At 44.3% G+C, this 13,328-nt stretch overlaps 1 protein-coding gene across 4 annotated transcripts in view; it reads left to right on the top strand.

Moving 5' to 3' along the window:
- Positions 1–13,328, top strand: part of brf1b (BRF1 RNA polymerase III transcription initiation factor subunit b) — a 330,710-nt gene that overhangs the window by 296,251 nt on the left and 21,131 nt on the right. The window contains exon 17 of one of the 4 annotated variants that reach the window (XM_041214349.1): positions 2,879–2,984. The exons of the other annotated variants lie outside the window; for them this stretch is intronic. The gene's annotated coding sequence lies outside the window, so the exon portion shown is untranslated. Of the gene's footprint in view, positions 1–2,878; positions 2,985–13,328 lie in introns of those variants that run through there. 4 annotated transcript variants of the gene reach the window in all.

Here is a 13,328-nt window from a genome sequence, read left to right as displayed (position 1 = left end):
TCTTTAATCAAGCTTCTGGTCACCTGCCCAAGTAGTTCCTTATGTAGCTCACTGTCAAATTTTGTTTGATAATCGCTGTTGTGAAGCACCTTGGGCTGTTTAACTATGTTAAAGTTGCTATATAAATACAAGTTGTTGTTAGAAGAGTTGTGCTTCCATAGTCTCAAAACACCTGCCTGTTCTGATTTTGTTTCAGTGGGGCCTTGGGTGTGGTGACGGGCATTAGGGTCAGCTTTTTCTGGGTTAATTTAAGGGAAAATGCTGGCCTGGCAGTCCAAGTTCAGGGGTGCTAGACCATGCAGGAGAAGTCATTGAATTCAAGAATAGTTCCTACTATTTCTTTGCCCTCTCCCAGAACCTGATGGTAAGGTGTTTGTAGAAGTTGGCATGGGATTTAATAGCTGCAAATATTGACAAAGCTTCTTTCCTGCCATCTCCATGCTTCTTTCCAGAAGTGCACCATTGTTATATAAGATGAACAGGCTCCCAAAACTACTCCTGGCTTCCAGTGCTTATATTCCTGTGTAAGCTGGTTAATTTAGCTTCAATTACTAACGTTGTTTCCTATAATTTGGTTTGATGGATTTTTAGTTTTGCATTTAGAATTATAAATTTGTATTTTGTTCTTTTTTTCTCTAAATGCCACTCGAGTGAGTTTCCATGGGTAGGAACTCCTTCTGCTTCTAAAGGACAAGAAGGAGTTCGGCAAGAATGAGCAGAGGGAAGTCTGTTTGCATCTGACAGGGCAGCATAGACCCTCTGTTACCCCAGTTGGTGGGTCCACCACTCGGGGCATAGCAAGCTCCCACAATTAGCAATGAAATAAAATGCCCAGATCATGGCCTGAATTTTACACTCCCCCACCTGCGGGTTTTAGGCGGAGCAGGGTGGGGGAGCCGGGTGGGGGGGGGTGGTGAAATGTGAAATTGCAGGGGTGTGATTCCCTCCAGGTTCACGGCACCCCCCCCCCCCCCCCCCCCCCCCCCCCCCAAAATCACACAGCGACTTTACGCTGGGGCAGACAGGGCCTCGGACAGGAAGCCCGCCCTTGTCCCAGTCGAGGCCCTTATTAAGGGATGTTTCCTGCACGTTCTTAATTTTAGGCTGGCAGGAAGATTGACCCTACATGGGGCGTGGGGGAAGGGGAAGATCTAATCAAAATTAGATCTCAGGTGGGGTGGCGCCTCCATCAGAAGACCTGTTCTGCCTGGGGGTGCCTTCCCCTTAAGGCCCAGTGACCCTCAGACCTCCCTCCCCCTCTGGCCTCTCCCCTGGGACCCTGACTGCCCCCTCATGACCCCCATGCCTTCCCTACCCTTGGACCCCCTTACACTTACCTTGTCCTCCAGCTCCAGCACTTCAGCTCAGGCAGGTTGGTGTAGTTCCTGTTCTATCCACTACAGCACTGTTGCTGCAAGGACTGGAGAGCTGTTGGCCAATCAGATTAGCCAACAGCTCTCTAAGGTGAGTGAGGGGCACAAGTCCCGCCTGCAGCTAATCAACACTCATCGGAGTGTAAATTGGCTGCGGGGCAGGCGGAGTCGGTGGGGATGTGCTCCTCACTGATTCATCGGATGGTGGGAGGCAAGACCCCACCATCCAAAAACTTATTGGTTGTGGATACTGGCTAGGACTCTCAGAAAACACCTTTGCTCTTCTGTGAACACTACTGTGGGATGTCACATGAAAAGGCAATTGGTTTAACATTTCACCCAAAAGACAGAAGCTCCAACAGTGCAGTGTTCCCTTAGTACTGCAGCAGATTGTTAGCCTTGATTATGTGCTCAAGTCTCTGGTGTGGGGTTTGAATCTACAGACTTTGGACTCTTATGAGAGTGCTACCCACTGAGCCACAGCTAAGGCCAAGATCTGGGTGTTATTCCCTTCGATGCTATTGAAGGAGCCTTGGTGAATTGCTGCAGTGCATATTGTGGATGGTACACACACTGCTGCCACAGTGGTATGTGGTGTGGGAATGCATGGGGTTGCAAACGAGGATTGTGCACAGGTTTGACGGGCTGTAAATATGGAATAGGTCGATGGTATTCAGTCGATTTGAAACATGGCAGTGTTAGGTAAGCTTTTGAAAGTGTGCTGTTCTGTTGTGCAACTTATCCCAGATCCTGTAGTGTGCACAGTGATGAATCTGGTCACCAACTGCTGTCGTGGCTGTTCTTTGGGAGAGGTATCCAGAAATGCTTACTTCATCCACTTTGCCAGCCACCAGTCAATAGGTATGGTGCTACACCACTCCAACACTTGCCCAGAGAATCCCCTTCATGCTGTACCTCAGGTGTCCTTTCACTCTTATACCTTTTTCATTCTTTCACAGGATGTGGTAATCACTGGCTAGGCCAGCATTTATTGCCCATCCCTAACTGCCCTTGAGAAGGTGGGGGTGAGCTGCCTTCTTGAACCACTGCAGTCCATGTGGTATAGGTACACCCTCAGAGCTGTTAGGAAGGGAGTTCCAGGATTTTGACCCAGCGACAGTGAAGGAACAGTAACATAATTCCAAGTCAGGGTGGTGAGTTACTTGGAGGGTGGAGGGAGTGAATGTTTAAGTTGGTGGATGAGGTGCCGGTCAAGCGGGCTGCTTTGTCCTGGATGGTGTCGAGCTTTTTAAGGGTTGTTGGAGCTGCACTCATCCAGGCAGGGGGAGAGTATTCTATCACACTCCTGACTTGTGCCTTGTAGATGTGGACAGGGTTTGGGGAGTCAGGAGGTGAAGTTACTCTCCACAGGATTCCTAGCCTCTGACCTGCTCTTGTAGCCACAGTATTTATGTAGCTAGACCATTTCAGTTTCTGGTCAATGGTAACTCCCCCCACCCCCCGGATGTTGATATCTACCTGTCACATTTCTTTCCTCTCCCCAGTTCTTCACAGAGATTGAAAAGCATGTAGAATTCATCGCTGAAGATATATGAAGTCACAAATTACACTTGCCGTCTCAAGCAACGAATTAAGTGTGCACATCCCTTTAAATTTGACCAGGTGATTAGATTTTCCATATGTCATATTAGGCTGATACTCTAAACAAGGTCAGTGCTGTACAGGTATCTATGAATAGCTGTATAAATAAATTGACCACAAAAGATGTGATGTGCTTCAAATCAACAACCCAAAGACTGAACACCATCGGCTGACTGCTGCCAACTCACTTTACAATGTGTAGGAGAATCACAGAATCACGCTAAACATTTTTACAGAGGGCAGTTAGGATTTGGAACACAGCCAGAAATCATCATAGTTTTTAAAAGGAAAATGGATAAATATTTGAAAAATAAGAAAACAATAAAAGGGGGCAAATGGGGAAAGGACATGGAAGTGGGACTAAGCAGATTGTTCCAAGAGCCAGTACAGGCCCAATGGGTTGAGTGGATCCAGTAGGGTTCCTGGGTATGATCAGGAGTAGGATTATTACTTAACAGATTGTTATATTTTTCCTTTCTTTTTTGAGTCCTCACCTGTGGTGTAGAGGCCAGGTTTGTGGCGGTCCGACTGTCACTTGCCCCAAAACAACCTCTGCACTGCAGATGGAACCCATGACCTTGCCAGCCGGCTCCTTGCTGGATTATCTCACCGAGACCTGACTTGCTGAAGTCATTTTATGCTTTGTCTCCTTGCTTTGGAAGGAAAGAAATGTTTTTGATGCTTTTAGTGTTTTGATGTAATATAATTTCTGCTGGATCCTCACATGCGCATCTTTCGAGAGACACCATTACCCTTGAGTGTAACAATAGGGGTAAATGAGAAATTATGGTCTATGAGATGGCTGTCTAGAGATTGACTTTGCAGCCATGTACTTTGCAGGCTATTAGCCATGTCTGGGTGTATGGGAAGAAAGTGCCTGCATTAGAGACTTTCTGGAAAAAATTCAACAGTTGCAAAGAATTCTTTTTTTTCTCTCTTTTTAAAATTTCCTCTTGCCCTCCTCCTCAAGTATCTCATCTCCCTTTTCTTTGGCTTGGCTGTAGTTTCACCACCTTTTCTGAAGCTGCTGACTCTTACCAGATTGTTTTCAAATCCATCTATGGCATTACCCCTCCTTATACCTGTAATTTACTCCAGCCCTTAAAGCCTCCGAGATCCCTGTGTCCCTCCAATTGTGGCTCTTGCCCAAGCCCAGTTTTCATTGTTTGAACATTGATGGCCATTACTTCAACTACCTGGGCCCCAAGCTCTGGAATTCCACCCCCACCCGACCCCACCTCCCCCCTCCCTCCCCCACCAAACCGCTTTGCCCCCTTACCAGTCTGTACTTTAAGACATTTCTTAAAATCTACCTATTTGACCAATATTTGAGTTACCCGTGCTCATATCTCATTACATGGCTTGGAGTCAAATTTTGTCAGATTATGCTCCTGTGAAGCACCCAGGGATGCTGAGACTAAAGGCACTATATAAATGCAAGTTGTTAATTGTTGTAGGGGCCAATATCATTTTAATACATCACTCAAGTAGACACGTGAGTCAACATGGTTGGCAAACATTCAGCTTCAGAAGGCACCATTACTGAACCTGAACCTTTTTGGGAAGGGAAAACGTCAGCCAGAGTTCAAACACCTACCTACTGGGTAGTGTACCTATCTGAATATCTCACTAAGTCCACATGTGTACTAGCCAATGAGGGTCACTGAATAGCATTCAGTAATAGGAAGCATGGTAAAAATTTCCTAGCAGGGTATTCAGGCCAACTGGAATAAAAAACAAAACAAAAACAGAATTACCTGGAAAAACTCAGCAGGTCTGGCAGCATCGGCGGAGAAGAAAAGAGTTGACGTTTCGAGTCCTCATGACCCTTCGACCGAACTCCAGAACAACCAGATCGGTCAAAGGGTCATGAGGACTCGAAACGTCAACTCTTTTCTTCTCCGCCGATGCTGCCAGACCTGCTGAGCTTTTCCAGGTAATTCTGTTTTTGTTTTGGATTTCCAGCATCCGCAGTTTTTTTGTTTTTATTTTTTAGGCCAACTGGAATGCCTTACTAAAGGATGTCAAGGCCATGCAGAGGAGATTTACTAAAATAGTACCATGGGCGTGGAACTTCAGATACATCGGGAGATCAGACAACACAGGAACATTTAAAATTGAGAGGCAGGAAAAGACCAGCTGGTCCATGTGACTAAACATTTCCCCCCCCCTCCCCCAACAATCCTGCCTATAGCCTGCCACACAGTCTGTGAGATAAAAAAGCAGAGAGGGAAAAACAGGACAAACGAAGGAGAAAAGAACTTGCCAGCCTCTCCAACCTCCAAGGGCAATAAAATCAGTCCAGAATATAAAACTGGGATTGTTCCCCTTGGAACGTTAACAGAAGAGGTTATGGAGGGACTTAATAGAGATATTCAAAATCATGGAGGGCTTTTATGAAATAAGTTAGGAATGGTTACTACTCGTAGAAGGATCAGTAACCAGAGGACACAGATTTGAGGCACTTGTCAAAAACACTAGTGGGGAGATAAGGATTTTAAAAAATCTCACAAGTTATGGTGATCTGGAACACACAAAGGGCAGTGGAAACAAACTCAATAGTATTTTTCAAAGGGAATTGGATAAATACTTCAAAAGGAAAATTTTGCAGGTCAGTGGAGAAAGAGCAGGGAAGTGAGACTAATTAGATAGCTTTTTCAAAGACCAACACAGGTACTTATTATTTAAGTGGAGAAAGACTGCAGAAAGCTGCAGCACAGAGGGATTTGGGGGTCCTCGTGCATGAATCACAAAAAGCTAACATACAAGTTCAACAGGTAATAGGGAAGGCAAATGGAATGTTGGCCTTTATTTCAAAGGGATTGGAGTATAAAAATAGTACAGTCTTGTTAAAACTATACAAGGGACTAGTTAGACCACATCTAGGATACTGTGAAGAGTTTTGACCCCCTTATCTAAGGAAAGATATACTGGCATTGGAGGCAGTCCAGAGAAGGTTAAAAACAAAAAAACTGCGGATGCTGGAAATCCAAAACAAAAGCAGAATTACCTGGAAAAGCTCAGCAGGTCTGGCAGCATCGGCGGAGAAGAAAAGAGTTGACGTTTCGAGTCCTCATGACCCTTCGAAAGAAGGTTCACTAGGTTGATCCCAGGTATACAGGGATTTTCTTTTGAGGAGATGTTGAGTAGGTTGGGCCTGTACTCATTTGAATTTAGAAGAATGGGAGGCGACCTTATTGAAACATATAAGATTCTTAGGCAGCTTGACAGGGTAGAATCTGAGAGGTTGTTTCCCCTTGTGGGAGAGTCTAGGACCATAGGGCATAATTTCAGAGTAAAGGGTCGCCCATTTAAGACAGAGATGAGGAGGAATTTCTTCTCTGAGGGGAGTAAATCTGTAGAATTCTTTACTGCAGAGGGCTGTAGAGAATAGGTCGTTAAGTATATTCAAGGCTGAGCCAGACATATTTTTAGTCAGTAAGGGAATCAAGGGTTATGGGGAAAAGGCAGGAAAATGGAGTTGTGGATTATCAGATCAGCCATGATCTCATTGAATGGCGGAGAAGACTCGATGGGCCGAATGGCCTACTTCTGTTCTTGCGCCTTATGATCAGATGGCCTCCCCCTATGCTGTAAGGTTCTATGATCCTGCAAACTCTGCCCTGTCTCAGACGAGCTAGCTCAGCACAGACCAGTGTTGGGCCAAGGTGTCTTACTTCATTAAGCAACTAAGCAATGAGGACTGAGTACCGTCTTCGAAGGACAATGAACCAGGGAGTACGAGGAAGCTGATTTTTGGTTTTGTGGTGATATCTCTTCAACTCCCTCATTGCCTGACTTAGCAACACCTTCAAAACAACTTTCTGGTTGCATTCATGTCATCATCATCCACTACTGCTGCAGCACTTTTTGAAATATTTAAAGACAGACCCTGAAAATGTTAGTGCCAGTCAGAATTCTTGGTAAATTCTCATTTTCAGTGGTGGATATTTACTTTGAGCAGGGGAGGATAAGTGCATGATAAATAAAAACAAATGCAGTAGCCCTGCATCACCCCAAATCAGTGCCTACATCCTTCCATCTGTGAAAGATGATGGACATGAATTTCAGATTGAACAATCCATTTCAGGTGAGGTGTCCTCACACGGTGCACCTTTGCTGATGCCTGAAGAGGCCAATCCTTGAGAGGCAGGTTCTTCCAGAAGTGCTACACATGAAGCTGTCAAGTGACATTTCAGGTTGTTTTCAGCATTGGCGTCTGTTGCCAGGCTACCAACTGTAGCCATTGGTCATTGTGGTGGCACATGCCAGCCCGCAGGAGGTGTTGCCTTTTCCCTCTGACATCAGCTAGTGGCTCCCACATGTAACCAAATCAAATAATACTGTCATTTTATGTGGAAAGGGGGTGAGTTGTGCATTTTCTGTAAATGAAAGAACCATTTGAAAGTGTCCTTTTATTTTGTTCTTGGGTTGTGGGTATTACTAATATGGCCACTGTATTTCTTGCCTGTTCCTTGTTAGGCTAGGCAAGTGGTGATGAGCTGCCTTCTTGAACCGCATGGTTAGGTGACATGGACTGACACCCCGTGCATTGGATGTGGAGTTGGTTGGTACACTTGTTTACAATTACAGAATTTTTTAATTCATTCATGGAATGTGGGTGTCACTGGCTGGGCCAGCATTTATTGCCTATCCTCAAATGCTCTTGAGAAGGTGGTGGTGAGCTGCCTTCTTGAACTGCTGCAGTCCATGTGGTGTAGGTACACCCACAGTGCTGTTAGGGAGGGAGTTCCAGGACTTTGACCTAGTGACAGTGAAGGAACGGCGATATATTTCCAAGTCAGGATGGTGAGTGGCTTGGAGGGGAACTTCCAGGTGGTGGTGTTCCCATCTATCTGCTGCCCTTCTCCTTCTAGATAATAGTGGTCGTGGGTTCTGTCAGAAGGTGCTGTCTAAGGAAGCTTCGTGAGTTGCTGCAGTGCACCTTGTAGATGGTACACACACTGCTGCCACTGTGCGTCGGTGGTGGAGGAAGTGAATATTTACGGATGGGGTGCCGGTCAACTTGGGCAGCTTTGTACTGGATGGTGTCAAGCTTCTTGAGTGTTGTTGGAGCTGCACTCATCCAGGCAATGGAGAGCATTCCATCACACTCCTTGTGCCTTGTAAATAGTGGACAGGCTTTGGGGAGTCAGGAGGTGAGTTACTTGCCGCAAGATTCCTAGCCTCTGACCTGCTCTTGTAGCCACAGTATTTATATGGCTAGTCCAGTTCGGTTTCTGGTCAATGGTAACCCCAAGAATGTTTATAATGGGGGATTCACTGATGGTAATGCCTTTGAACCTCACTGACAATGGTTAGATTCTCTCTTGTTGTAGGTGGTCATTATTTGGCACTTGTACGATATGAATATCACTCACCACTTGTCAGTCCAAGCCTGGATATTGTCCATGTCTTACTGCATATAGACACAGACTGCTTCAGCATCTGAGGAGTCGTGAATGGTGCTGAACATTGTGCAATCATCAACGAACATCCCCACTTCTGAATTTATGATGGAAGGAAGGTCATTGATGAAGCGGCTGTAGACGGTTGGGCCGAGGACACTACCCTGAGGAATGTTGTTGCATACACCAATTTTATCCTTTCCTTTCCTTTTACCTAATTTCTGTCCTGTTTTTTCTTTTGATTTTCCCTTTGATTCTTTGAAGTTTAGTGATGGGTAACTGTAGTTACGGTGTTCCTGAAATTTTTTCCAATCATATAATAACTTGCCTGACAGAGCATGCCCCATACAGCAAGTTAAACACTGCATGCTACACTGAACTGTGGACTGCTTTTATTTGATCTAAAAGCCCATTCCATGTTGTTGTCTTTTATGGACTTGTGAAAATCTCTTGGAATCCATCATCACCCACCTTATATCTTATATTTCAAACATGTTTCTCTCCCTCTCTCACCAACCAAATTTCCAACAAATGTGCAGTGGTCACTGACCAACTGGACTAGAATTTGAAGAAGTAAGTCTCTGAGTTAATGTCCTTGCTCCTGCTTAGAATTGTATGACAGAAAGTTTGTAGTCAGTTTCCTCTCTGATCTACAGCTGTGTAAATGGGTTTCACCACAGAGTAGGCAGCTTTTGGTGAACATTCAGGGTCTTTTAGATCAAATAAAAGCAGTCCACAGTTCAGTGTAGCATGCAGTGTTTAATTTGCTGTATGGGGCATGCTCTGTCAGGTAAGTTATATGATATGAAAAAATTCCAGGAAAACCATAACCACAGTTACACATCGCTAAACTTCAAAGAATTAAAGGGAAAATCAAAAGTAAAAACAGGACAGAAACTGGGCAAAAGGAAAGCTTAAAATTGGTGTATGCAACAACATTCCTCAGGATAGTGTCCACGGCCCCACAATTTTCAGCTGCTTCATCAATGATCTTCCTTCCACCATAAGGTCCGAAGCGGGTATGTTCGCTGATGATTGTAGTGTTCAGCGCCATTCACGACTCCTCAGGTGCTGCATTGGAAGGTAAAGATTCCCTTTCAAAGTAATCACTAAGTAGAGGTAGGCCATGCTATTGCCATGAATATCATCGTGTTGTATTTAAGACTGTCTTGTATTAATACTCTGGTGCTCACTATACCATGTGAGGGATGGGCTTCAATGAGAGAGTTAATATGCCAGAGGAATAGGCTTCAGTGGGAGAGTTAGGATAGCAGTGGATGAGCTTTGATGGAAGAGTTAGAGTAAAGAGTTTGTTTTCAATGAACCAAATGGCTTTTCTTCTCCCTGACATTTTTCAAATATTATTAATTCATTGAAATACTTTGAGTCTGAAGGATATGAAACACTTCATAAATGGTTTGCTTCTTTCCAGCGTATTTAAGGTATTCAGTGGAATCGATAGCAGAGATTCTATGAAAGAGCTGCATGGATGTGTTTTAACTTCCACAATTCCTACATGTGCATTATTGAAATAGGTGTTCGTAGTATAATTCATTGATTACAATTGGTAATTAAAACGAAAGCAGCTTGTCATCATGAATCCTGGTGATACAGCCCAAATACTGACAGTAATAAAATACCGCAGAATTGGATTGGGGGCGTTTAAATACCTATTACCTCCTGCATGGAGAATTAGTGGTGAAAATTGAGCAGCATCAAGATTGGTCCCTAGAGAGTGATTGAGCAATTGAAATGGTAATTGTGCCTGTGGTACAGCAGTATGTTTTCACCATAACCAGGTTTTTTTTTTTAAATTGTACTATATGATTTCTCAATTTTAAATTGATTAATGCTTTTTGTGTTCATCTAGTTGTTAGTGTGAAATAGAAGGCTTATGCGCTTGTCAGCCAATGTCAAAATCAAACAATTCTACATCAATTATAATGATGGCAGACACAAAGTAAATTTCCCTCTGCACTATTACATCAAATACTCCCAGGACAGGCACAGCATGGGGTTAGATACAGAGTAAAGCCCCCATTGATACTGTCTCCATCAAACACTCCCAGGACAGGTACAGCATGGGGTTAGATACAGAGTAAAGCTCCCTCTACACTGTCCCCATCAAACACTCCCAGGACAGGTACAGCACAGGGTTAGATACAGAGTAAAGCCCCCATTGATACTGTCTCCATCAAACACTCCCAGGACAGGTACAGCATGGGGTTAGATACAGAGTAAAGCTCCCTCTACACTGTCCCCATCAAACACTCCCAGGACAGGTACAGCACGGGGTTAGATACAGAGTAAATCTCCCTCTACACTGTCCCCATCAAACACTCCCAGGACAGGTACAGCACGGGGTTAGATACAGAGTAAAGCTCCCTCTACACTGTCCTCATCAAACACTCCCAGGACAGGTACAGCACGGGGTTAGGTACAGAGTAAAGTTCCCTCTACACTGTCCTCATCAAACACTCCCAGGACAGGTACAGCACAGGGGTAGAGGCAGAGTAAAGCTCCCTTTACACTGTCCCCATCAAACACTCCCAGGACAGGTACAGCACGGGGTTAGGTACAGAGTAAAGTTCCCTCTATGCTGTCCCCATCAAACACTCCCAGGGCAGGTACAGCACTGAGTTAGATACAGAGATCCCTTTGTACTGTCCCATCAAACACCCTAGGGCAGGTACAGTACAGGGTTAGATACAGAGGGAAGCTCCCTTCTTAAAGCTTAGTCTGGCCAAAATTTATTCACCCCCTCCTAATGTCTCCTCTAAGCAATCATGCAACAACCCAAAAGTTCACATGCAGGTCACACATAGGTTGGTCCCACGCATTTAAATAAATCAGCCCCAAATAGCTTCTTTGGCTCTGCAGCAGTGAGGTACTTTGGGTGGTTTTTGTATATTAAAGGTGCTGCATGAAGGGTATGTGTATATTAAAGGTGTTGCATGAAGAGTCTGTGTATATTAAAGGTGCTGCATGAAGGGTCTATGTATATTAAAGGTGCTGCATGAAGGGTCTGTGTATATTAAAGGTGCTGCATGAAGGTTCTGTGTATATTAAAGGTGCTGCATGAAGGGTCTGTGTATATTAAAGGTGTTGCATGAAGGGTCTGTGTATATTAAAGGTGCAGCATGAAGGGTCTGTGTATATTAAAGGTGCTGCATGAAGGGTCTGGGTATATTAAAGGTGCAGCATGAAGGGTCTGTGTATATTAAAGATGCTGCATGAAGGGTCTGTGTATATTAAAGATGCTGCATGAAGGGTCTGTGTATATTAAAGATGCTGCATGAAGGGTCTGTGTATATTAAAGATGCTGCATGAAGGGTCTGTGTATATTAAAGGTGCTGCATGAAGGTTCTGTGTATATTAAAGGTGCTGCATGAAGGTTCTGTGTATATTAAAGGTGCTGCATGAAGGGTCTGTGTATATTAAAGGTGCTGCATGAAGGATCTGTTATAAAGAGTGAACTGTTGATTGCAATATGAAGAAGCAGCTGGTTCCTAAGCAACCAGACCCCAGAAATAGTCACCACCTTCAGGGGGAGAAGGAATACATTGAAGAAAGCAAAAATAAATAATTTTTGTGTTTGAAAGAAAGAAAAGGCTTGCATTTCTATAGCACCGTTCACACCTCAGGGTGTATCAAAGCATTTTACAGCCAACTATATACTTTTTGACGTGTAGTCATTGTTATAATGTAGGAAACAGTGCAGCCAATTAGCACTCAGCATGATTCCACAATCAGCCATGATCAGATGCTGGCTGCCGGGATAAATATAGGCCAAAACACCATGGAGAACTCACCTGCTGTTCTTTGAAATACTGGCCATGGAATCTTTAACTGTCACCTGAGAGGGCAAATGGAGCTTCGGTTTAAGCATTGCATCTGAAAAAAAGCACCATTGACAATGCAGCAGCCCTTTAGTACTGCAGTAGTCGTGTCAGCCTGGATTATGGGCTCGATAAAAGCAGAAAATACTGGAAATAATCACATTCATGCTACATCTGTAGAGGGAGAAACCGAGTTAACGTTTTGGGTCGCTGATGAAGGGTCATTAAACTGAAACCTTCATCCCACAAATGTTGCCAGGCTTGCTGAAAATTTACAGCATTTTTGTTCTTGTGTTTCCATCATCCACGGTACTCAATTCCCTGACGGTACATGGTAGGTAGTGTCTGCTGAGCTGCCTGTTTGCTACAGATCCATTTGAGATGGGTGTGTAGCTGAGGTGGGGGAAAGAGAGGATAGAGTGCCAAGAGGTCAGAGGAGCCAACGAGAAGGTGATCGATGATTACTTGAAGTTATTAGTTGCAACCTGTGTGCGCAGAAGTCAAAGATGTTCTTGTCTGACTGAGATTTAACAGCTACAGAAGACACACTGCTTTGCTGATTGATTGGAAGTGGCAGCTTTAGTTAGATGAACTCTCTCCTCGCTTCTATCGACCATCTGGCTGAAAGATACGTGGGCCGTGAGACAGACAGGGACTCATTAGAAAATTACAAGATTTCTTCAGGCCCTTTTCCGCTCCCCTCTTTCAACCAGCAAATGCTTTACTTCAACTGCGTTTTTTTTTTGTTGTTCATGATCATCTCTGTGTGAAATAATTGATATTGTTCCTGTGTTCATCTGCAGCTCCTTTTTCAAGTGCAAATTTTGCTCTCGTGGCGTTAAGTAATGGAGATTGAGGGAGGGGGTGCTGAGGGGCCAGCAACACACCACATCCCAAGTGAGGTTTAACCCTCCAGATCTCTGGTTCCTGCTGGGCTGCTGGACATGAGATGGAGGAAAGTGCAGTAAAAACATTTACTTATATACAGTGAGGACACAAAACAAATGAGAGGGCTTGTCAGCTCTGGGCCATCTTGTTGGCCATGCAACCGCTCATTAAAAGAAACAACTTGCATTTATATCGCAACCTCGGGATATCCCAAAGCA

This window comes from Carcharodon carcharias, chromosome 20 (assembly GCF_017639515.1).
Source record: "Carcharodon carcharias isolate sCarCar2 chromosome 20, sCarCar2.pri, whole genome shotgun sequence".
Taxonomy (NCBI): domain Eukaryota; kingdom Metazoa; phylum Chordata; class Chondrichthyes; order Lamniformes; family Lamnidae; genus Carcharodon; species Carcharodon carcharias.
The sequence above is the reverse complement of the archived record's forward strand: the minus strand, read 5'-3'. Positions and strand labels throughout refer to the sequence as shown.